Source organism: Rhinatrema bivittatum, chromosome 2 (assembly GCF_901001135.1).
Source record: "Rhinatrema bivittatum chromosome 2, aRhiBiv1.1, whole genome shotgun sequence".
Taxonomy (NCBI): domain Eukaryota; kingdom Metazoa; phylum Chordata; class Amphibia; order Gymnophiona; family Rhinatrematidae; genus Rhinatrema; species Rhinatrema bivittatum.
This window is the reverse complement of record NC_042616.1, coordinates 768,499,284-768,526,149: the sequence shown is the minus strand read 5'-3', so window position 1 is coordinate 768,526,149 and position 26,866 is coordinate 768,499,284.

The window sequence follows — 26,866 nt, the reverse complement described above, 5'->3', positions numbered from 1 at the left end:
TGGTACAATGATGGTCTGACCAGAGAACAAGAAATGAGCTGACAGACTGCATACAGGAAACAGAAATAGAATTGTTAACAAAAATGAGTTCAAGTGTATGACCAAGCCTGTGGGTCAGGCACTGGTCAATTTGCGTCCAGCCGAGAGATTGAAGAATGTGTAGAAATAATGCACCTTGGTTAGATTGGGGAATGGCATCAACATGTAAGTTGAAGTCCCCAAGGATGACCAACTGGTTAAGAAGTAAAGATTCAAATGGAGGTGACAAATCAGCAGACAATAACTTAGGAGGAGCATAAATTAAGCATAGCAAAAAGTCTCTGAGAGAGACAATTAACATTTCAAAAGACCCATTTAAAAATTCTGATTTGATCTGCCAAATATTTTTATAAAAAAGCAATAGACTACCACTTCATTTTTACTTCTAGGTTTTGAAATATACAAATAGCCAGGAGGGCATATTTGATTGAAAGTAAAAAAAACCAGAATCTAAAAACCAAGATTCAGTGAAACAAATGAAATCTGGATTTTCATTAGATATAAAATCTTGCAGTAAATGAGATTTACTTTTAACTGCTTGGGCATTAATTAAGGCAATTGAAACATCATCCAGAGACCTGAAAAGCTTAGTACTAGCATGAGATTTCAGTTAAACAGCAAGGCCTAGCAGACCATTTACATACAATACAAAAAGGAAGATCCCCATATCTACCCTGACCTGTAATGACTGGTATGTTAAAGGGATAAGTAATAATGTCCAAACTTAAAGAGTCCTTGGCGGCAGGTAGCGTGAACGAAGGAGCGAATGAAGGAGCGAACAAAAGAGCTCCTCGGATCTTCACCCCCACCGGAATGATGATGTCATTGGGGGGGTGGAGCTTGATGCTGTCGCTGGTTGGGGAGCCAGAGGAGCAGAGTCCAAGCAGGTAACATGGGGTCTGGGAGAGCCAGAGGTGGCAGCAGGGCTCAAAGAGCCGGAACCCCGAATGTCCAGGATGGCAGCACTTCCTGGTGCGGTATTGCTCCTCAGCTCTTCACGCCCCCTGGGATGATGACATCATCGGGGGCGGGGCTTGATTCCATCACTGGTCAGGGAGCCAGAGTCTGAGCAGGTAACACGGGGTTCGGGAGAGCCAGAGGTGGCAGCAGGGCTCAAAGAGCCGGAACCCCAAATGTCCAGAATGCTTCCTCTGTGTGCACTACTAGCGGAATTAGGAATCAACCTCTTCTTATATGCTGATGGTCTATGGTTCTACATTCCATTCACCAAATCATTTGAAAAAAACTGCATCAACACTCTCAACATACATGAAGGCAATACAACAAGAACTATATCGGCTGAAACTAACACTAAACACAAAAAAATTGAAATCGTGTGGTTAAGGAGAAAGTCCTCTATAGTCATACTGTCACCCCTAGACATGGGTAATTTTCATATTACACCCTCAGATCAAGTACAGGACCTAGGAATACAGATTGATGAGAACTTTACAATGAAAAAGCACATAAGCAAATTAATTAACTCAAGGTGAGAATATTACATCGGCTGAAACCACTATTAACATTACAGGTCTTCCGCACTGTTTTACAAACACTAATATTACTAGGCCATTTAAACCACTAGGACTATTAAAACCACTACAGTTGTTACAAAATGCTGCTGCAAGTCTTTTATTAGGGACAAGGAAATTTGACCACATCCCACCCTCTCTGATAGCACTACCTGTACAATCCAGAATTCATTATAAAGTATTAATACTAATTTTTAATATTATCAATGACAGAAACCCCTGCCTAAGAGGAGTGACACTCTAACTGCACACACCACAGCGAACAATAAGATCGCAAAACAAAGGACTATTAACTGTGCCTACAATGAGAAGTACACATCCAACACAAATAAGAGACTGAATGTTTTCCATAGCGAATCCCAAGTTGTGGAATTCTCTACCAGAAACATTCTCCCCTACCCCTCATAATTCTACCTCTCAGAATTTGTCCGCCCCCTTGTTCTTATGCTCTATGATTATGATTTTTCCTTCAACTGCCTATGTGTTATATATGTACTCCGTCAAATTTGATGTAATTTAAAGATATTGTAAATAAGTTCCCTATGCTTTTATGGTTGTTCTACTTCTGCCCTTTACTCCTCCTCCTTCTTCTGCTTCCCACTCCCTCTCCCCCTTTTCTCGCCTGCTCCCACTCCCCGCTCCTCGTTCATTGTAATTTCCTCCTTTCCATGAGTTAATTGTAAACCGGTGTGATGTGTCTCACGAACATCGGTATATCAAAAGTTCTTAAATAAATAAATAAAATAAATAAAATTACGTCTGATAACAGAAAGAGTTTCAAACACGAACTGAAAACCTGGCTCTTCAAAAATGCATATGATCTAACTTAAAATATCAATATGCAGAGAACTTCCCTATCAAATCACAGAAAATGTCTGAAGAATGAGCTATAACTAATATGAGCTGTAATGCGGCTTATAACCCATGAAGGTTATTGAAATGGAACTTATGTATCACGAACTACTGTCTTAGCCCCTAATTAACATGTTTTAAAATGTTGTGCCAACCTAGAATGTGAATGTTCATTTTGTGCACTCACACGGTTTTAAACAATTGTACAAGGCACGTGTGTTGGTGGCATTGCCTGCTACATGCCCGAATTGTTGAAAACCAAATGCATGCTTGTAGTTTTCAAAAGTCCTTCGGCACCCCCTTTCCCTCTATTGGAATGCCTCTCTTGTACCTGGGGAGATATGGCTGATTTGGGGAGGTGCATTCTAGTTTTCAATCATGCAATAGGGCATCAAAGCCTTTGAAAATGTACCCTTCATCATAGTCAAGGACAGCGTGATTCTTCAAATACTTCGCGTGTGCCAGTGAAACTGCTCACATCCCTACCTTAACTGGGTTAAAACAACAACAACAACAAAAAATGAAATCGGGCAAACAGAGAGTGAAGCCATTAAGAGTTTGGATTCCCCTCCCCCCCGAGACAATTTTATTGGGAGGGCTGTCCCGGTTCAAATCTTATTACCTGAATTCTCCCTTCGCTTTCTGTTCAGACGGTGTTTGAACCGGCGGGCTTAACTTCTCTTTCTTGCTGAGGCAGCGAGATTTATTTGTGTCACGGCCCTGCCATAAAGGCATAAAGATGAAGCAAACACCTGCTTATAGTTTTCCTGGCTGGGCAAGACCTACCCCCACACTCACACAACATTGCATTAACTAGTATAATCACTGTTGTTAGCTTTTACGAATTTTTCCCTGCAGTTTTGTAAAATGGCCACTGACAAGCCCAGAGCCTAGGGGGCACTCTGGCCTCCCATGGGGCTGAAATCACAAATCATGTGGGGGTCCGGAGGGTGGGCACCCTGGCCGCCGGGGCCTGATTTTTGGCTTGATGGCGAAGGGTTGGAGACGGGGCATGGGCCTTCTTTAACAAATGTTTTTTTGTTTACTACAGCTGCCTCCAGGGGTGGTAGGGGGTGGGACAGGAAGTCTATAGAGACCCCCATGGGTTTTTTTTTAATGACTTTGGTGGGGTGCGGGTGGTTTAGCCCCACCATCTTGGGGCTGCCATTGCGCATTCTTTGGGAACATTTACCACAGAAAGTCACAAAACATTTCTCTAGAAATGGCTGAGCTGCAGAAGTTTGTCTCTGGAGTGTGAATGATTTGAAGGACTTAATCTGTGCTATTGCTTTAAGACCACGACTGTAGTGACTTACTAAGAAGCTGACAGAGTGAACCTGTTTGCAGGAGATCACTAGCATGAGTGATCTTTGGGATGTTTTCCACCTGAGACTCGGAAAAACTTTGATCCCCTTCGCACTCTTGACCTTGTAGTGAAGATGTCTACCTATGACTTTTGGATGGAATGTACTAAGACTGTACTTTGTTTGATTTGAAACGTGAAAGAGCAATCCTTGGGAATAATATCTTTACGTATGGTCTTGCTCTCAGAAGCAGAAAAATGAACCTCAGTGACCTCAGCAAAGGGATTTTGAAGTATCGACTTTCTCCCGCCTCCCCCACCAAGGACAAGAAGACTGCAGAGGCTGTCTCGCGTCCCTGAGAGCCATCTGATACAAACTGATTGGTAGAGTCCATTCATATCTGGCAAATGAAAGAAGTGGACAAAGCCTGGAATCACCTCTTGCAGAGCAAGAAATAGCTAAAACAATGAGCAAATTCAATCCGGTCCGGGACAGATAGAGAGGGAGCCTGCAGTGGCACACAGGCCGGATAAATCAAGAGGTCCGTATCTACCGACAGTTGCCGTGCTACAAGGAAGAACTTAAGGTGGAAGTATTCATGCATGAATCTGGCATGATCTAATCTCCGCACCATGACAGCATGAAATAAAGCATTCTCATGCCAGCCGCTGCTGTGAGCAGGGGCAATGGGCAGGTGCTGTTGTCTGTCATGCAGAGGATCAAGCCTAGGTCTCTTTCCCAGTAACCGATCCCGGCGCGTATGTCGTAGACTAGTCGCGTCCCTGGGCGTGAGCCGGCCAACGCGCGCACATGTGTGCCCGCACACCTGTTTAAAAGTGGCCATCCTAACCTCGGCTGATGTGGGTGGCTGTACCCAGTGCTACAGCTCTACTAGAAAAAATCTTAGAGAGGAGTAATTTGAGGGAAAAGGAGTAATTTGAGGGAAAAGGAAATTTAGTTCAAATTAAATTTACCAACAAAGACACGGAAGACAACAGATTTCTGCTGTAGTTAAAAGTCTGGATGAAGAAACGTTTGACTTGAATCTGTTTCCGAATTTGGACATAGATCAAAGGATCTGTTCAGTCAGTAGCTGGTGTTAAAACCAGAAGCTGTAACAAGTGTGACTGGAGCAGAGTTTTCAAGTACTGCCTCTGTATATGCTGGCAGTTCACTCCGCCTCTTTATATGCTGGCAGAGTGAACTGCTGTTCAAAAGGGCAGTTTTGAGATCTCTGCCGGGTTTTGATTGGAACTAAAATGAATACTTGGGGAAATAAACAAAAGTAAGGAAGATTTTGCCGCTAAGTAAAATGTTTTCCTGCATACCAGTAATACTGACAGATATATAATTAGAGAGAGGAAAGCAAATTTGAGTAACTGAAAAAACTAGATGACGTGAGGACATGTTTATTGTTTATTTGTCTTAGAAAATGCATCACTCAGTACATTGGTTCCAGCGAATGATGCATAGGCCTATCTAGATTCTGCTGGAAGGTAACTCGCAAACGTGTAGGTAGTGTCTGTCTTTTTTTTAAATTTTAGACAGCTTAAGATAGCAGGTGCTCTGCTGAGGCTGTGCTGAGGACTAGAGAAACTGTGTACCAGAGGACGAAAGATCTCAAGAAGAAAAAGCGCGTGTGTGCTCGTGCACTCCAGCATCAGCCAGCAGAGTTTGCAGAGCTGTGAGCTTACTGTGCACACCTGTGACAGAGACAGTACATTTCTAGCCAGAAACACTAAACAGAAATGCATGCCGGGATAATCACGGGTACACAGAGACACAAGAAAAGACTGATAGGTTTTAGTGTTCTCACTTTATTCATGTATACACACCTGAGTGGTTTTCTGAGAAAGACGTGAGAGCTGTAAAGCACAAAAAGTGAGGAAAAAAAAATCATATTCTTGGTTTAAGGAAACTTATGAAAGACTTTGTGTTAATTATTTAAACTGAAACTTATTGAATATTTTTCTCTTGGTGAATCCTTGTACCTGCAAGACAACAGAGAAAGAAAGGTTAATATGCGAAGTTTTTAAAAAAAAAAAAAAATCCAAAGAATGGAAAGGAAAGTAGTTAATAGTGAAAGAGAAACAGTTAAAAAATATATATTTACCTGTTGAATATCTCATGCAAGGTTATTAAAGGTAATTCCTAAAAGTACTGAAAGGAATTCTATTTATTACCCAAAGAAGTTTCTTCATTTTCTTTTCTTTTAAAAAAAACAAACTTGATTTCATTGCAGAATTTGAGTCTAAGCAATTATTACTGTAAGTTAATATCTAATTGCTTTCCTACAACCAATTTTATGGCACTTACTTCTCTCTCCTACCTCCAGGGAAACCACTTGCATTGTTAATTCAACAATACAGAGAAGAAATCTTTTATGCTACTGGAGGAAAAGTGAGAGAGATTATCCACTTTGGGTCCATGACTGTTCCAGCGCTCTCCCTTTCCTTGGGTTCCAACCTCGGGGGTTACAGTATCTTTTATTTTTAAAGTAGTAGTGGTAGTACTAGTACCAGAAGAATGGGTTTAGATAACTCCATTAGCAGCAAAATTATTAAGAGGCTCATTATTTTTCAGATTTGTATTGCGTTCGGGAAGTGTTACTAATTTTGAAAGGCTCTTCAACCTAACTATGGGCCTCATTTTCCAAGCACTTTACCGCGTGCGATAAATTTGCAAATCGCGTTAACAGCTGTTAATGCGATTGCAAATTAGTCATTTGGTATTCAGGGGGCGGAGTCGGGGCGGAGCAAATGTAAAGCAGGAACCTGTGTGGCGAAACAGCCGCAGTGTTAGCGCGGCTAATAACTACAACTCCAACCTCGCGTTATGGACTGCGTTACAGGCCTGAAAAGGATTACCGCCATCCACAATAGTCCCAGACAGCCTGTTTCAGGCTCAGAGAGAGAGAGAGAGAGAGAGAGAGAGAGAGAGAGAGAGAGAGAGAGAGAGAGAGAGAGAGAGAGAGAGAGAGAGAGAGAGAGAGAGAGAACCTTACTATAGTGCCTATGCCCTACATAGGTATTTTAACCCCTATAGGAGGGCCACCTACTAACTCGGGGTGGGGATTAGGTATGAGCGTGGGGGTTGGGGGCCACTTTCGCATTCCACATGAGACCTACGGACTGAACAGTGGTCTCTAGTGCAGATTTGCTGGCCGTCGGAGTGAGGACGCTCACTCCAAGCGGAGATTTGGCCAACATTCTCTCCACCTAGCATGTTGTTGCCCAGGTAGAGTGTCCATCAAGCTAGGTAGAGAGAACGTTGCCCAAACCACTTCTTGGAGTGAGCGTCCTCACTCCGACAGCCAGCAAATCTGCACTAGAGACCACTCTTCTGTCCGTAGGTCTCATGTGGAATGCGAAAGTGGCCCCCAACCCCCGACGCTCATACCTAATCCCCACCCCGAGTTAGTAGGTGGCCCTCCTATAGGGGTTAAAATACCTATGTAGGGCATAGGCACTATAGTAAGGTTCTCTCTCTCTCTCTCTCTCTCTCTCTCTCTCTCTCTCTCTCTCTCTCTCTCTCTCTCTCTCTCTCTCTCTCTCTCTCTCTCTCTGAAACAGGCTGTCTGGGACTATCGAAATATCGTGCACCGCGATAAAAGAAACCGGCAATTATCATGCACCGTGATAAAAGACTGAAAGAATCATCGTGCAGTGGGAAAACATCACGTGCGGTGCTAATGTTTTCGCGAATGGCGAAAACATCACCGCACACGATGTTTCCCCACTGCACGAAAGAAGCCTCATTTGCATTGGTAACGCCCCCTAATGCGATATTGGAAAATAAGGCCCTATGCTATCTACTTTCACTCCAAGTAAATCAGGGTGCTACTCTGCTGATCCTCCTCAGAACCTCATGCTAGAGTTATGCATTCTTTTAAAATCCTATTCATTTCATTTGTTTTGGAATGAATGATACTTATGAGCCATTAAAGTTAATGGCTGGTCATAGCAATCAATGGGAGAGCAACAGGTGTACAGTTAGGAAATGATACAAAGTATAGAGCAGCTAGCCAGCAAACATGGGCAGGATGGACATGTCAAAGAAACAACAGAAGTGGAGAATCATAGTGAAGAATTTTTCCAATCCAACCTATCTCTATGCACCGGATCCAGTGACGCTGATCTTGAAGACTCAGCATGTCTGAAATTTGGCGGGCATGCCTTCTGAAGGCATTGTCTGCAAAGGATGCTGTTTGAACTCTCTCTTAATTCCTAGTTAACTTTTCCCAAATAACGTTCTGGTTGCTGCCCATTTTAGACTGGCTCTGTGCCAGTCAGTAGAGAAAGTCAGCCAGGCGCTGCTGCAGAAACTCTGTGTCAGACTTGTGTTGCTGTTTTTCCTCTCCCTTTGTGGAGTGTAAAGAGCTGCTTGCAATGTGCTGTTCATTTTGTCTCTGTCTGCCAGGCAGAGGACAGTGTGGGCAGTGAACACTAAGCACAGTGCAGAGACTGCAGCATACCAGGCTGCATGGTGGAGCCTGTCACTAAGCTCAGCAGTGTCAGAACTAGTGCACAAAGTGTGAAACTCAGCACAGCATTGCCTCTGTGTCCCCCCCCCCCCCCCCCCACACACACATTAGCATGTCACAATCAGTGGGCATACAGTCAATTATGGTGCCATGGAGAGATATAAAATCATTTAAATCTGCAAACCCCAGTGACAAAATCAATAGTGTCAGGGATAGGGAAAGGCACAGCAGGTAAAGTAAACGTTTCTAAAACTGGCAAGGTGTGCCAGAAACAACCAAATAAGTAGTCCTGCACCTACGCTGAGGTGGGAAAAGGAAGCAGACTTTTCGCAGGCAGAGAGTAGCAGCAAGGCGAAATGGGTAGGAGAACAGGAGTGCCCCCAAACAGCAGCATGCTCGTCTTTTCTCACTAGAGATGATGCAGTGAAGGCAACATTTTCATCCGCTGATTCAGATGGAGTCTTTTCTTGGCTTGCCCGAATCAAAAGTTATTGAAGAGATACTAGAAGAGGAAAATTTGGGAGGCATATACAGTAAACAGTAGTGCCTTAGCATCATCCAGAGAAAGACACATGCACGCTAGCTGTGCTCAAGTAACCTCTTAAAATTAGGAGCTTACTTAACGCATGGCTGGTGCATTCTAAAACATGCACACGCTGTGAGTAATGACTATATGTATCTGGAGGAATGCCATGAACATTGCGGTTGGCGCCACACCAGCAATATCTGAGAAAAAGGAAATGCTTCCTTTCCGGAAGGATTATACTAACTAGATGGGGAGGTTCAGGAGAGATTTAGTAATAGGGATGTGAATCGGGTCCCCGATCGTTCCCGCTTTCGGGTTCATCTGGCCGCGGGAAAATCTCATTTTCCCGTGGATCCCCATTTTTTTTTTTCGTGAAAAATCGTTTTTCGGGTTAGTGCGCGCTAACTCATGTTAGCGCGCGCTAACAAAAATAGCAAAAAGTAACTAAAATAACAAAAATAAAAGTTTTTTTGTTAGCGCGCGCTAACTCCCATTAGCGCGCACTAACCCGAAAAATGATTTTTTACAAAAATTCGGGGGGAAAAGTGATCGTTTCTTTTTTTACCCGATATATTAACGAATTTAGGGATATTGTACTATATTTCAATTCGTTAGAAAAACGATTCACATCCCTATTTAGTAAAGAGTGGGTTGGTTTTTACTCCCTCCAAAGTAAAAGCCAATGATAGTAGCATGGGATCTATTTTCCGTTTGGGATCTTGCCAGGTACTTGCTACCTGGATTGGCCACTGTTGGAAACAGGATGCTGGGCTTGATGGACCTTTGGTCTGACCCAGTGTGGTAATTCTTATGTAAATAAAAATTCCAGCATCTCCTCGTTCTCAAGCTGATACTCGTGTGTAAGGCCGCACATGTGCTCATTTTAAAATTGACCCCACTGTGATGTGATGCAACTGCAATATCACCCCCCAATTTGATGGGGGGGGGGGAAGGAATTGGATTCAGACTACAACCAACACTGGCCCTTACTTTTATGGTCTGGGGTACTGATACGCAGATATAAGGGAACAAGCAGAGAACTGCTCCTTCAGCCAAGTCCATAAGCACAGCACAGCAAGCAGCTCTGTCTGAATTTTCAAGAAGGCTCATCACCTAGTAAAAATGTTGCTAGAAGTACATTTGTTATGGGTTATCATAAGGCTTGGGGAGAAATGCACAGAGAAACATGGGGGGATAACCTACACAGTACAGCAGATACCACCATAAGACTCTTGCTGGGCAGACTGGATGGAACATTAGGATCTTTTTGCTGTCATTACTTTGTTACTATGATTTGGAGAACTCCTGCCAATGCTGATACCCATTTGTTCATTTATGAGCCTTAGGGTATCCATGTCACTTTGGATGCCACTTTCCACAGTCTTTCTTGGAACCTTGGAGTTCTTCCCACAAGTGGTAAGGCAATTGATTAGAAACCCCAATTCTGGAACCCAATATAGGCTGTCCTCCATTGACATTAATGGAAAATGAAAAACAAATCAAACGCAACATTGTTTTTTTGTTTTTCATTTTGAAGCTAAGGAAACGAATTGGGGTCCCCAAGAAATTAATTTTGAAACAAAACTAAATGTTTTCTCCTGCACATCCCTACCCAATGCAGATATCAAGGTGATACATGTAAGGTGTATATATAGCATGAACCAATGAAAGAATGGACATGAAAGGCGGATTTGTAAAATCTGGAGGCATGGCTGTAATATCAGGTTTACAACTTCAAAAAGTGTAAAGGCATAAAAACTTAAATTCAGCATGGCTGGAGGACCTCTTTCATCTGTCCGGTGTGTTGTTTGTGTCTCCATCTGCCCGTGATTCCATCAGGCACTTCCGTGGCAACCGAGGGTCCTGAGGCAGCCTTCGGTGATTTAAGTGGCTGGTCTGTGGCATGTCGCCGCCGGCGCACCAAAGCTGCGCACACCTTCTAGCCATTCTTTTGCAAGAGAATGGGTAAGCAGCATGATGATGCATAAGGCCCTTCATAGCATATCCCCACTCAACTTAACCTTCAAGCTGCAACTACATACTTCGGACAAGCCGACTAGAAGTGCATACCAAAACAGAATGATTACTCAGCCCGCAAAATCCTCGCTGAGAAAATGCGCTCTATCAACCGCGGGCCCGTCCCTCTGGAATTCCCTACCACCAGACCTCCGCCTGGAGCCGTGCCATACCACTTTTAAGGCGAAATTAAAGACTTGGCTCTTCCTGCAAGCATTCCCAGAGAGCTAAGAACTAACTTATATAACAACCCATAACAACCCTGTCCTTTGGTTCTAATGTATTATTCTCTGCACTATTTATTTTAATTAAGATTTATATTGCCTTTTTTATTTATTTTTTTTATTTTTTATTTGTTTAAAGTTGAAACTAGTTGGTTCGCTTATTCTTATTAGATCAAGTTCTGATTTGTTCCATGTAAACTGCCACACGGCAGTAGTTATTACCGTTTAACTGTGAACCGGAGTGATATGTATTGTATACAGGAACTCCCGGTATATAAAATCCATAAATAAATAAATAAATAAATAAGATAAGGAAGGGGAAGTTGTTTGTTCCCCCTTCTGCCTCGACATCCATAACTGGCCCAATGGACCAGCACCTCACCAGGATTACTGCACAATTGGAAGACTGTGCTGTGAGAAATAGGTAAGGTTTCCTTGAGTGTGGGTGAGCGAACTCCACCGCCATTTCCTCAACATGCAGCTGAGGGAGAAATGGTACCTTTACCAATTACCTTGCATTCTGGTTTTGTGGCTTCTGAATCTGTTCAGGGAGGCTGTGAGATTGAGATTTCTTCACTGCTTACAGATTCATTTATTTTCCTGGTGCCCATGGGATCATCTTCCCTATCCATGGCTTACAACATGACCAGCCACGTGAAGTGGGAGCATTGTCGCAGGTCCCAATCCCGACTGCAGTGAATTTACCCTCTGATCAGAGAGGTTCTACAGTTGGGGTTATTGAAGAGCCAGGAAATATAATTTTAAGGGATATTTGGAAAGTGGTCTTGAGGATGGAGTCTTCACTTTTCCAATCAGTTTCCCAACTGTGTGCTTTTTCAGCAGGTGCCGCCAACAAATTAATGGATCTTGATCATAGGATAGTTGCTATGGAAGGCAAATGGTGGCTACCAATAGCTAAGTGAGGATTTTACAATCATCGGTGACATCTAATGTTAAAGGTTGCTTAGTTTTTTTGAGGTTTTCGAGAATGCAATGAGGTACAAAAATTTGCAAATAGTAAATTTTCGAAAGTCATGATTTATTTCTGCAGCTGAATTATATAAAAAAGTATATTTATGATATATTATAGATTGCTCAGTTATTCAAGTGTTATTATCTCCCTGAACTGTTGCGCTGAGAGTGGAACCTTAGCCTGGTGCAGGATTGGTACGGCCCTCTGGTCGGACCCGGAGAGCGCTTGCCACCAGGAGGCGGAGCACAGGAGGAGACAGAGGCTAGCTGGAGCTTCACCAATAGCAACCCGGGGTTCCCTCAGGTTGAGCCCTTGGTTACCCGGGTCGCCTGGTCTTAGGTGGGCCTCACAGGGTCTCCTAGAGAGAAAGTTCAAGGGAATGCCCACCACGAACAAGGGTGGGCGGTCGGTGTTCAGATAAGGAAATCCAGAGGTCACAGGAGGCCAAAATAGAGTGTCCGAGTGTATAGTGAGAAGTAAGACCAGAGTCTTGGTACAGAATGGTCAGCCAGGCAGGGTCGGTAACAGAGGTCAATCTGGGAGTAGTCAGGTCAAGCAGGAGGTCAGGTTCCAGTTGGCAGAGAATAGTCAAAGTTCCAGGCAGAGGCTAGGGCAGGCAGTGATTAGAGAGTAGTCAGAGTTCCCAGCAGAGGTCAGGGCAGACAGCAATCAAAGAGTAATCGGAGTTCCAGGCAGAGGTCAGGTCAGGCAGCAATCAAGGAGTACTCAAGAACAGGCAAAGGTCAGTACCGTGAGATCAGTCCGAAGGGTACTACCAGGGATGGAGAGACAAAGGAGCAGGAGACGCTGGAACTGGAGACACAGGAGACGCTGGAATGGGAGACACAGGAGACGCTGGAACTGGAGACACTGGAACAGAGACACTGGAACAGGAGACACAGGAGCAAGACACTGGAGCGCAGGAAGGTAAACTAGCGACACCAGAGTGTATGACCCAATTGCCAAGGCCCCGAGCTAGGGGCCGGGCTGTGGTATAAATACTATGGACTATGTGATGTCAGGATCGGGCACCGCCCGGGGTTGTCCCACGCTAGGTTCTTTAAAAGAGCGAGAGTTCCACGCGCGCATGCCAGTGGGCGGGGCCAACGCCGAAGAGGACGCCGAACACCGTCGCAAGGAGAGATGCGAGGGAGTAGGCCGCAGAGAGTCCAAGGGCGCTAGTCGGAGATGTTACCGAGCAGAGCTGAGAGTCAGGGAGGAGCTGGTAGACGGTCGTGCCAGGTGAGCGGGCCCGGCCGCGGAGACAACGCGGCCGAGAAGCGCAACAGAATTAAGAAGGGAGATAGGACCTGAAGGGAGTTTGGGTATATTTTTACCTGTAGACAGTTCAAATTTATCTGAATTTCTCCAGGACTCCCAGCCACGCGCGTAACTCCCGCTATTTACGTGCATGGCCCTTGAAATCAGCCCTTTTAAAATCAGGCCGAAAGAGTTAAACAAAGACAGATGCAAATATTGGTAATCAGTGAAATGCAAACCAATTTCCTAAGATACTCTGCTCTTAGAGTAATAAAATATGGATACGATGTAACCTTGTAAGAGACTGTATATTTTTGTGGACAGAAGGTGCAGATATTTCCCAATGAATCCCATGAGACACAAGAACACAGGAAGCTATTTTTAGCACTTAAATAGCATACTGTTCTACTCAGGGCATAATATGTTTCTTAATTTTTCCAATCAAGGGAACGCCTATGTATTTCTGGATCCCTCTCATTTGGGTACATTCCTTAATGATAAAGCACCAGGGAGTGTAGTGATAAGATCAGAAGTGGGATTTTCTGTGCTAATGGAGTCTTTAAATAACGTAGTATTTTACTGAGAGCATGCCATGTCTGATGATATATTTGTTTTCTTTTATTGTATTTCCAAAAATCACCCTAGATGTGAATATAGGTTGAACTTGATTTTTGTGTGATGATTTGCCTCTAGTTAATGATTTGTTAATCCTATGTTTTGCTTTGTTATATTCTTTTATATGATGGATATAATTAATAAACATATAATTATTTAAAAAAAAAAATCAGCATGGCCAAATGATAAAAAAAGAAACAAAACGACCATAAATAAGAAAAAAAAAAAATGAAACCATGGAGCCAAGAAACAGAGAAGGTGATGTTTTCTGAGATTTTATGTGCTTTAAAGACGCAATAATTCAAGTTTTTTAATATATTTATAAGGATCAAGAGCAATGTTCCCTCAACTTTTTGAAAGACTGTCTGCAGAAAAGGTTTCTTTTTGTGTAACTTTTTATGAGCCGAGTTCAAATTTGTGCACATTGAGTCAGCACAATGCTATGTGGAGGGAAACAGAAATGTGAGTGGGCTGGGGGCGGGGGGTGATCATCTCAGATTTGTACTCTTCTTTATACCGTTTAATATTTGAAATATGAATCCATGTTTTTCTTGTTTGCTGACTATTGGACTGAATTTCTTGGATCTAATGTTAACCCAAGAAACACGTTTCAAACAAAATAAAAAAATTAACTTCGGGATTTCTTATGCGCACACTATGGGCTTGATTTTAAAAAGCATTTACTCACTTAAAATTGTGTTTTACATCTGTAAATGCACTTTACCCAGGTAAGTGAGCTTTTGAAAATTACTGCAATATATATATACCATTAAATTGTCCATAAGTTATACGCGCGTAACTCTTTTTAAAATTCACCTGAATGTTCTTCTGTGTGCGCACGATTCATGACCTGTCTGCTTGTGCACAAGAACACACACACACACACACTCTCACACTCACACACCACACACACACACAGACAGCTTAGAGGGAACAGTTTTCAAGGTGCCCTTTAATGGTAACAGAGGTTTCCTATTTGTAATTCAGATCTAGGTCAGAGTCAGCATAAAGCTTATCTCCATTTAATTCACTATACTATAAGCCATGTAATTCAATTATTGGGAATTTGAGCAGCTTTTTAAAGATATGGCATAATGATGGATCCCCCTTCTGCAAACAGACTTCTGAGAGGAACTGTCTCTGAAATGAATATCTCAAGATGGCATCCAAACCTTTTCTGTTGTGAGCCAACAAACACACTGCATAAAATAATACTACTTTTATTATCGAAGGATCCAGTAGAGCAATGACTCCTGCGCACAAAGGGGTAGATTTTAAAAGGTTGCGCCAGATTTTGAAATCCGAGCGTGCATGCACGGGAGGCCCACAACTCGTGCGTGCTGGGGGAGGGAATGTTCAAATTATGCCTGGCGACTCGATTGGCCCTTTTTCCAGTTCTCTCCCAGTCCGCTCCAATTAAGGAGTGGACTAAGAGGGAACTTCCCTAACCCCCTACCTAACCTTCCTTCCCCTTTTCCATCTCCACCCTGACCTCTAATCCCTTCCTACCTACCCTATTTTTTTTGTTCTGTAACTTACCTACTCTGATGAGCAGAAGTAAGTAGCGAGTGCTGGCCTGCTGCCGGCGCGCGCTTCCCCCAGACAGCGTTGAATGGCGCTGTCCTGGGCTACCCCCTTGCCCAGACCCCTGCCCCACCCCTTTGGAGAGGCCCGGCACTTCAGCGTGTAACGGGGGTTATGCTCATTTCCGGACCCTTCTGAAAATGTGCACGGTGTGTGAAAGACTCGGCCACGCGCGTAACACCCATTATTTACGGGCATGACCCTTTTAAAATTGGGCTCAAAGAGTTAAACACAGAGAGATGCAAATATTGGTAAACAGTGAAATGTAAACCAATTTCCTAAGATACTCTGCTCTTAGAGTAATAAAATATGAATACGATGTAATCTTGTATTTACTGGTATCAAGGCCTCGTATTCATTTAAATTACCAGTGAGCTCACCATAGCCCTCGAGGGTATAATTCTGCATTAATCACTGGGCCCAGTAATACGCAAGCATTAAAAAATACTATTGTCCCCCAGCTGCCTACAAGTAGTGGTTAGCAGTCACGTAATATGCCCTCAGCTTTCGTAGGGTAACAGACAAGATGGAAGCATACCATGAGTTTTACTGAGATGTATAATGAGGTGCCCCTTCCACCCCTGGGTTACAGTGATGGGACCAGGGATTCAAGTGTTAGTGATGAAGCAACACAGAACTTAAGTTTACTTGTAATCCATGTGGTGCAGATGAATAGCTATTTTTAAGATGGTGCTGAATGTCATTGTAGTGAATCTGCCGTTCACCAGTTGGGGCAAATCTCAGTACCCAAAGCCTCTTTCCCTATGTGTGCCTGAGAAGAGCAAGCACATTCAAAAAAAGGGCCACCGCATAACATCCTGCTGTCCTTTCTGAGAGGCCTTTCTCCTCCGCAAGCATTGCAGCAAACAGCACCTCTTTCAGACTGGAGCAGCAAGACACGGCAATCAGACTGGGATAGGGTTATCCTGGGCTATAACTTATTAAGGAAGGAAGAGAGGACAGAAAAGGGAAAACATTATAATATCTCTTTATGCCAAAATTATATCCAAGCAACTGAAATGCAAGGAACATGGGATAAGGAAGAAGCATTATAGGCTGTCCTAAAAGAAAAAGATGGTACTTCCATCTAACTGGTGTGGCCTACAGGCCTCCAACTCAAATAGACAAATTGGACAGAGATTTGATCGCAGACATCCAAAAGGTGGGAAAGAAGGGTGAAGTGTTGCTTGTGGAGATTTTAATCTGCCAGGTGTGTGATTGGAGTATCCTATCAGCAGAATCTACAAGAAGTAGAGAGATAGTGGATTCTCTTCAAGGAGTTCTGTTAAAAAAAAAATGGTAATGGAACCCATGAGGGAGGATGTGATACTCGATCTAGTGATCACAAATGGGGATAATGTATCTAATGTTTGGGTAGGTGCTCATTTGAGCACCAGTGATCATTGGATAGTATGATTTTATATAGCAAATAGGATACAGAGATGTCACACGAAGATCCACATTTTTAATTTCAAAAATACAGACTTTGTCAGAATAGGGATGTATTTGGAGGAAGAACTAGCAGACTAGGAGAAAATGGGTGAGGTGGAACAAATGTGGGCCAAATGAAAAGAAGCTTTTACAAAGGTAACAAATCTCTATGTTAGAAAAGTAAGCAAAGGTAAGAGGAAAAAGAAACTGATTTGGTTCTCAAAGGAGGTGACTGGAAAAATAAAGACCAAAAGGACAGCATTCAAGTAGTACAAAGGTTCCCATAAAGAGGAAGACAGGGACGAATACCTGGTGAAAGTGAGGGATAGAATGAAAGAAATCAGGAAAGCAAAAGGTCAAGCTGAAGGAAGATTTGCGAAAGAGGTAAAGTGATGTGACAAAACATTTCTCAGATATATCAAAGAAAGGAGAAAGGACTGAGGTGGTATAGTGAAATTGAAATGTGATAAAGAGCAATGTGTGTAGACAAATGAAGAAACAGCAGAAATATTAAACAAATACTTCAGTATTCACTAAATAAAGACCCTGGAGATGGATCAATACTGGTTGACAAGACCATAGATGGAAGTGGGGTAAATGCAACCCCATTTATAGAAGAGAAAGAATGGGAGGAGCTAGGAAAACTAAAAGTAGACAAGGCCATGGAGCTGGATAAGGTACATTCCAGGATACTAAGGGAGCTCAGAGATGTGCTGGTTGGTCTGCTGAAAGCCTTGCTCAATAGATCCCTGGAAACGGCATTGGTGTTTCAGGATTGGAGAAGAGCAACTGTGGTCCTGCTTTACAAGAGCGGTAGAAGAGAGGAGGCTGGAAACTATAGGCCAGTCAGCCTCACCTCAATGGATGGAAAATTAGTGTACACTTTGCTGAAGGAAAAGATAGTGAACTATCTCCAGTCCAGTGGGTTGCTGGACCTGATGCAGCATGGGTTCACCAAGGCAAGGTCCTGTCAGACAAATCTGATCTATTTTTTTGATTGGATGACAAGAGAACTGGATCAAGGAAGAGCACTCAATGTGATTTACTTGGATTTCAGCAAACCTTTTGATAAGGTCCCATATAGGACGCTTGTGAATAAAATGAGAAGCTTGGGAGTGGGTGCCAAGGTGGTGGAGTGGATTATAAACTGGTTGATAAATGGTAAATGGAACCTACTCTGAAGAGAAAACAGTGTTAAGTGGAGTGCCACAAGGATTGGTTTTGGGACCAGTTCTGTTATATCTTTGTTAGCGACATTGCAGAAGGGATAGAAGGTAAAGTTTGTCTATTTGTGGATGATACTAAGATTTGCAACATAGTGTAAACGTTTGAAGGAGTAGAGAGAATAAAAAGCGATATAAGAAAACTTGGTCAAAGATTTGGCAGCTGGGATTCAATGCCAAGATGTGCAGTCATACAACTGGGATGCTAAATATTTATACCCTGGAAGAGAGGAGGTTCAGGGAAGATATGATACAGACCTTCAGATACCTCAAAGGTTTTATTGATGCATGAACTTTGAACATTTTCTGTTAAAAAGTAAACAGTAGAAATGTCATGAAATCAAACTCCAGGGGAAATGACTAAGAACCAACATCAGGAAATATTTCTTCACGGAGAGGGTGGTGTATGCCTGGAATGCCCTTTCAGAAGAGATGGTGAGGATGTAAACAGTAAACAAATGCAAAAAAGGCATGGAATAAATACTCGTGGATCCCTAAAGGCTAGAGGTTGGAAATGGTGCATGGGGGTAACCTGCATGAAGCAGCAGTTTCTATCTTTAGCAGAGGCATGGGGATTACCTTCCTTAACCAATTAGACTTGAATCTTTCGACTCGACTGCAATATCGCTCTCCACTTTGACGGCCGGGGAGGGAAGGGAAAGGGAAAAAGGGGAAATGGATTCAGATAACACAGCCAATGCAGGGCCCCAACCTTTATGGTCCAGTGTACTGATACAAGACATTAGTAAAAAATTGCAAGACTGCTTCTATGGCCAAGTCCAAAAACAAAGCACATTCAAGGAGCATTGTATGAATTATCAAGAAGGCTACTCACCCCATAAAAATGTTACTAGCTGTAATTTTGTTATGGGTTTGACAGTTGCTTGTTTCTGATTATAAATATGATTTATTATAAGGCTTGGGGTAACCGGCCTGAACGGCAGGATTACCTTAAAGAGGAAGACAGGGAGGTACTCTGAATGGAGTGGCAGTTGCTACCATAAGAAACTTGCTGAGTAGACTGGATGGACCATTTGGTCTTTTTCTGCCATCATTTCAATGTTACTATGTTAGTGGAACACCATGGTACTCAGCAACAGAGAATATGCACGTACCTCGGCAAGAGGAACCCCAGAAAAATAGCTGGCATTTGAAGTCTCCAGACTGCTCTACAGGGAGCTGGGTTCCTCTTAACACAACATGCTGGAAAAGCCAATGTTGTTTGCTCTTATATAGTTGCGAAAATGCCATAAACCTCCGCTGGGGCCACTTGAGCACCATACAGTTAGTAAGCCTGGGTTACACTTCCACATCTTTGGATCAGTGGAACTGGAACTCTGTGCTTTATAATGCTAACACAGAGCACTGTTCCAGACTTTTAGTGAGATCTTTACAGGATCACCACACAGAAGGCTCATGTTAGCAGCTTCTTCCAATCTTTTTATGAGTCTCAGCTTCATGGTCACACTGCATCTCAAAAGGTTGACCCCCTGAATTGTCTTTTCAGCTTTTGAAGCTTTTGTAAGTGGTGTGGTCAATGAACTAGCCCAGGCAATCCAACAGACTGTTTAAGTGTACCTTTGTGCTCTGGAATAGAGGACATTGGCTAAGTTCCTTGTATGTGTCCTCTTAAATTATTTATTACACCTTCTCCTGAATCAATTTTAAAGGCCAGCTATCAGATTGTCCTTGATTTATTCATCCACATAATCTTTAAACTCAACAAATATCTGAAAATTCCTACAGAGACTGGATGTAAGCCTCAGTTATCTCTACTTTCTCTGTGCCTACTGATTGAGATACATGAATTTGTGAATGGTAATGCATTTTGGAATGAAATGTTAATCAAATTTCTTACTACAACATCATAATTATTTCTCTTAGCCTCTGCAACAAAGATTTTCAGCCTCACTGCTCTTTGCATAAAATGAAAGAGAAAACCTGGGCTTCCTGTGTTTCGGAATTGAGTTTTGTGGCAGTCCCGGTGTGTAAAATGCTGTTTCCAGTCAGGCTAATCCAAGGTCTCTGGAGGTCTGAATTTATTATCTCCTCTAGTTCTGACTCAATTCATTTCTGACACCATTTCATTGGCATTGGCCATTCACTAACAGAAGAGATTGGAAGAGATTTAGTGAAATAGTATTCAACAACACAATCCTGGCTCTGCAAGCTTTTTTCCAGTTCTCCCATTCTTTTCTACCAGGTTTATTCCCACAGTGCCACCTATTGGTGACTCTCTGTATAGCACAACATCCACTTACAAATTAACTCTAAGAACATAAGAAATTGCCATGCTGGGTCAGACCAAGGGTCCATCAAGCCCAGCATCCTGTTTCCAACAGAGGCCAAACCAGGCCACAAGAACCTGGCAATTACCCAAACACCAAGAAGATCCCATGCTACTGATGCAATTAATAGCAGTGGCTATTCCCTAAGTAAACTTGATTAATAGCAGTTAATGGACTTCTCCTCCAAGAACTTATCCAAACTCATCATAAAAAGAGCCAGAGAGATTATACCTAGGGAGAGGTGTAACCAGCAGGACAAAAAAGGTGAAAATGCTGAATGTTGCTAAGACTTCACCTAGAATATTGTGTCAATAAGGAGACCCCCAAATGTTCCTCTTACTAGTAGCTGTCTCAGCAGACTACTGTGAGTAATGTCATTATAGAGTAGGAATATTTAGACAGGTTAAACACTCTCCAGTGGGAGGTATCTTAGGTATAACAAAATTCCTGTGCTCAAGTGAGGGTAGGGGAGTGATGAAGAGTCAGTTTTGAGAGGCAGTCTGCAGTCCACAATCTGCATGTACCACCTCTTCACAGATTGGTGCTGGTGTCGGGTCTTTGCCTCCACAGGGAAAAGACCGAGAGTAGGCCCTCTCTCAACAGAGGGTTGCCAGGAGAAGAATCCTGTCCTGAGAAGGAGCTGGGAATATAGGTCAAAGTGCCCAGGTCTCCAGGATTAGAAAGAAGTCTTAGGGTTCTAGAGAGTGAATTCCTGAGGGACTAAGTAAAGATAAGAAGTAGTCTATATTCTTCAACTGTCTAGAGATAGTATTTGGAGAATTTTGTATTTATTTATTTATTTATTTAGAATTTTTCTATACCGACATTCTTGAACAAAGATATCAAATCATATCGGTTTACAATTGAACAGAACTGTCGCGGCTATGGCGTTACATCGAACATAGAACATAGAGCAATATGTTGTAGAAAAAAAAAGATTGTCTTGGTAGGAGTTGAGAGAGAAAACTGACCTGCTGAGGGAGGTCATGAAAAGTTGATGAATGACTAAAAGGAATCCATCAGGCTATGCAATGAGATTTGCAAGAGAAAGAGTGAGCGAGAAAAAAGGAAACCTGCATTCAGAAACAGATACCGGGGAGATCCCAGAGGTGAGTGTTCCTGCCTGAGAGAGCTTACCTCACCATGTGCGGCATTTTGCTAATGAGAGGGACTGAGATATTTTTTTATGCATTTGGATTTATTTTCCCTTGGTGTACACTGTGGATTTTGTTTGCCTGCCATCAGAGACTTTTATTTTTGAACAACTTCTTTTTGTGTACAGTGTGGTGTTTTGGTTGATTGTGCCCTCTCCAAGGGCCTTGAAAAAGTGACTTTTTCCCCCCTTCTGCGGGAAGGACTCAGGAAGCATGGGTACTGTTCTTGCCCATGAGCCTCCCAGTGTGCACCCATATGTCCAGTTCTTGAGGCTACACCTCCACCAGATATAGGCAAACTGAAGGCACTAAAATGGTGCAGAATCTGCACCAAAAGTCATACAAGAGGAGATTTAAGGACAAATATGCATATCCTAAAGGAAAGAAGAGACCAGGAGATATGATAGAGACATTTGAATATCTGAAATATATTAATAGTTCGCAGGAAGTAAATCTTTTTCAATTGAAAGAAAGCTGTAAAGCTAGTGGTCTTGATGAAGCTCCAAAGGAGTAGACTCAGGAGCAAAGTCAGGAAATATTTTTTCACAGAAAGGGAGTTGGACATCTGGAATGCCTTTTGTAGTGGATGGTGAAAGCTAAAAAGGTAACAGGTTTCAAGAAGGCATGAAATAATTAAGTACAAAGGCTCTTAGTTCTAAGAAAAGTAAAGAGATAGGGGAAGAACAATCTAGTGCAAGAGTAAGCAACTCTGGTCCTGGTGTGCCACAAACAGGTTGAGTTTTCAGGACATCCACAATGAATATGCATGAGCTATATTGGCATGCAAATAAATCTTATGCACATTCATTGTGGATATCCTGAAAGCCAGGCCTGTTTGTAGCACTCTAGTGATGGAGCAGGCGATGGAGGAAGCCAGGTTGGTACCATCAGGATATAACTGTCCAGAGTCCAGAAAGGTTGGTTCAGTGGTTCATTAGTGATAGGATGCAGACTAAGAAAGGAAGACTGAGCCCAAGCAGAATGTGGTGGACTAGCAGAAGTTAATTTAGATCAGCAGCCAGTCCTTCAACTTCTGGGCCAAGAAGTGAATTGTAGAGAAATGGTACAAGAGTGTTTACGATTAGTACCAAAAGAGGTATACTTGTACAGTATGGGAATATACAGGATAAGGTGGGATCAATTGATACTAACTTTAATGCACAAGGAGAGAACTACATCACCTCAGAATTCTGCATCTAATTCTCTCTCACCTAGCGAGCCGATACAGTAAAAACACGGGAGAGCGGGCGAGCGCTCGCTCTCCCAGCGCGCGTACAGGCCACTCTCCTGTGTGTGATACAGTATTTTAATTTATTTTAATTAGGGCTGGCGGTAAAAAGAGGTGCTAGGGACACTAGCACGTCCCTAGCGCCTCTTTTTTGACAGGAGCGGCGGCTGTCAGCGGGTTTGACAGCCGACGCTCAATTTTGCCGGCAGCGGTTCTCAAGCCCACAGACAGCCACGGGCTCGGAAACCGGACGCTGGCAAAATTGAGCATCTGGTTTTCGACCTGCGAGCCGCGGGGCCATTTCAATTTTTTTTTTCTATTTTTTTTTACTTTTTTTAAACTTTCGGGACCTCCGACTTAATATCGCCATGATATTGTCGGAGGGTGCACAGAAAAGCAGTTTTTTACTGCTTTTCTGTTCACTTTCCTGATGCCCGGAGAAATTAGCGCCTACCTTTGGGTAGGCGCTAATTTCTGAAAGTAAAATGTGCGGCTTGGCTGCACATTTTACTTTCTGTATTGCGCGGGAATACCTAATAGGGCCATCAACATGCATTTGCATGATGCGGGCACTATTAGGTTCGGGGGGGTTGGACGCGCGTTTTGTACACGCTATTACCCCTTACTGAATAAGGAGTAAAGCTAGCGCATCCAAAACGCGCGTCCAATCGCGGTTTAACAGTGTGCTCCGCCGGAGCGCACTGTACTGTATCGGCCCACTAGAAGGCAATAACCTTGTGGTCTGCCAGGGAGCCAAGTATTTAGGAATGAATTAGAGAAGATTTGGATAGTGCTTTTATTACACTGAGCTAGGATTGTCTGATCAGATATCATCCTGAGGATGGTAGGGAGGAATGGAATAGGCCTGCAAGAGAAATAGTCAAGAAGACAACAGGTAAACTGGGAGGCACTTAAACATGTTTAAAGAGATGAGCACTGGATGAGGACATAAGCTGAGAGTACAGAATAAAACTAGGAACTGATGGGTCTGACAGGCTGCAAGTCAGAACGAAGCCCTAGCAGTGACGCAGGAACTCACGTACTCTGATCTGTCTGAAAGGTTATGCAGAGGACCTAAAAACAAACTGGAAGCTGAGGCTGTGTGGTTAGCTACACAGGGGACCTAGAAGGGGCAACAGCTGAGCTTTTTGGTTAGACATGGTAAGGGAGGGGTACAGATGTCAGCTAAATAAGTGATCTTGTATACTCATCTAGTCAACATGGTAGAGTGTCAAGGAGGACGTTGACAAAAACTGTATTGGATAGGGAGTGATACCAAGGATATCCTTATCAGCGTAGACAGAAATGACTGGGCAGACTGGATGAACCATTTGATCTTTTTCTGCCATCATCTACAATGCTACTATATTACCTGTTAGGTCCTTGAGGGTTTCTTAGATTCCTGATTCTGAGCCTATCTGCAATGAGTATTCATCAGATATAGTCTAGGAACCAGATTCAGTTATGTAGCTTGGTTACTTTGAAAACTAGGCTTATTTGCAGCCCACAAGGACCACAGTTGTATATTCCTATTTTAAATTTGTGGCCTATTCTTTAGCAAGATTCTAAGAGGGGGAATTCAGACACAATGAAAAGAAAATTAGGAAATAATTATTTTTAACGTATTCTCAGGATAAGATGAGTTATGGCTCCCTCAAGCAATTTTCATCAAAAGAAGTGTTATAAATTGAAAAAGATAGTCCCAAGAGTAAACTATATTCCAGTCTAGACAAAACTCTTCAAAAGCTATATTGTAATTCAGTAGATATGTTCAACATGGCAAAATATGTTAAATCATTTTAAAGAAGTATATGCTGTTCATGGCAGTTTTTCTTAAGTTGGTCCTGGAGTACCCTCCACCAACGAGTCTGGTTTTCAGGATATTCACAATGAATATGCATGAGATAGATTGGTATGCACTACCTTCATTGCATGCAGATATAATGTATCTCATGCATATTCATTACATGAATCTGGAAAATCAGACTGGCTGGTGGCCGGTACTCCAGAATTGGTTTCGGAGATACTCATCTATGGACTTGATTCATTTTGGGATCTGGAAGGTGAAGGCCTTGCTCTATTCAAATTTTTCTAAGTAGCAACTGTTGTGAAAGGATCTACATGAAAGTGTAAACACAGCTTAATATATTTCTTAAGTCTCTCATTTCAATAGTCTGGACCTTAGTTATCATATGAATAGCTTTAAAAGCAAGGCAAATAGCTTTAAACTGGCAGCTGAATGAAATTGTCAGCCAATGAAGAAATGATAAAACTGGGGTAATATGATCTTGGAGGCGAGTAACCATGATTACATATGCCTTGGCATTCTGCAACATCCACAGACTATGAAACTTATTCTGTGGTAAACCTATGAAAAGTGAATTGCATTAGTCATGAAGTGACAGAACCAATGATTGCATAACCATCTTTGTTCTGCCTCCACAGTATATTTAAATGTATATGTATATATGTTTTCCTATTATGCTGCTACCTGATATCCTTTCATGATATTGTTGAGCTCAAATTCTCTGCATGTTGTACAATTCCTTTTTCTTAATCAGGAGCGGTTTTATAAAATGGCAAGGTGAGGTGGCCTCTTCAGGTGGCAAAATCTGAGGAGCGGCAAAAAGTGTGCCCCAAAAATTCTCCTACAACAGCCGTCTCACTTTAAGTGCCCACAGCTGGATGTAAGACCAAGCAGGAGTGACGTAGCCTATCCCACTGTGGCTGGAAGACTAGGTCCAGTGGGGCCTCAGGAACATTGTGGCTGCAGTGGAGCTCATCCTGTCATGGCTTGAAGTCTAGGCCCACTGGTACTAAAAATGCGGCATGGCCACAGCTGGATGAATAATCCTGGGGAGGCCTGAGTGCGTGTGAGAGTAAGTGACAGCCTGCGTGTGTGAATGAAAGTAAGTGAAAGCCTGTGTGCATGGGTGTGTTAGAGTAAGAGAGAGCCTGTGTTGGTATTTTGAGAGAGCTTGTGTATGCACCTGTATGTATGTGTGAGTATATGTGAGAGAGCTTGCATGCATGTGTGATGGAGGAGTAAGTGTACTAGCGTGTGCTAGCCTGTATGCATGTATGAGTGTGTATGAGAGCTTGAAGCATGTGTGAGTGAGTGTGAGAGCCTTTATGCATATGTGTATGTGTGAGAGAGAAGGGGTATGTGAGAGCCTGTATTTATGTGTGAATGTGAGTGTGAGAGAGAGTGTGTATGAAAACCTGTGTGCATTTATGCGTGAGGGGGAGAGAGCCTGTGCATATGAGAGAAAGAGTGTGAGAGCATTAGAGTATGTATGAGAGAGGGAGTGTATAAGTGTGTCTATGTGAAAGAGAAAAGATAAAGTTTGTGTTGCCCCCTTTCGCATAACAATTTCAGGTTGATTGGAAATCAAGGATTCCAGGTAGGGAGAGCAGGGAATTTTTTTATTCATATTAGTTTTAATTTTGGGTGTTATTTGATGTCTGTTTTGAAATATTTTAGGACAGGTGGTGCAAGCTCGTCTTGCACCGCCGCTGATAACTCGGGAATTTGCGTAGGAGAGAGCTAAAAGCAGGGAAGGGGGGGGGGGGGGTAAAGGAGGGGGAGAAGAAATACGAGCGGGCTAGGGAACATGGGAAAAACGGTAAGAGCGGGGTTTTGAATCTGGGAGATGTGATTGGCAGCAGGGAGGGGAATGACATAGCAGGGGTTTGGCGCCATTCGGAGCGGGTCGGCGTGGTGAGAGGGTGCCTTGGCTCACGATCCCTCCCTCCCTGAGTTAATGTGGACATGGGGTGAGAATTCTGTTATGTTAGTCGCAGTGGTGGCAGTAAACCCGAGCCCGAATTACTATTGAAGAATTTGTAATGTTAAAAGGGGGTGGAAAGGAGGGGGGCAACTTGTGCAGCTGGGGGGGCTGCTGCACAAGAAGGCCTGTGAGCTTGGGGGCTATAGCTCAGGGCCAGGGCTTGCCCTCGCTGGTGTGAGGCAGGGCAAGAGGGGGAGGGGGAGGAGGGTGGCAGTTGCTTTACCTCTGGGACGACGGGTGGAGCCGGAAAAGGGGGGGGGGGGGGGGAAAGGGGAAGAGAATGGGGGGGGGGGTGTTTGTAGTTACAAAATGTTATAATGTTATACTTGATGTAAAGGGCTCA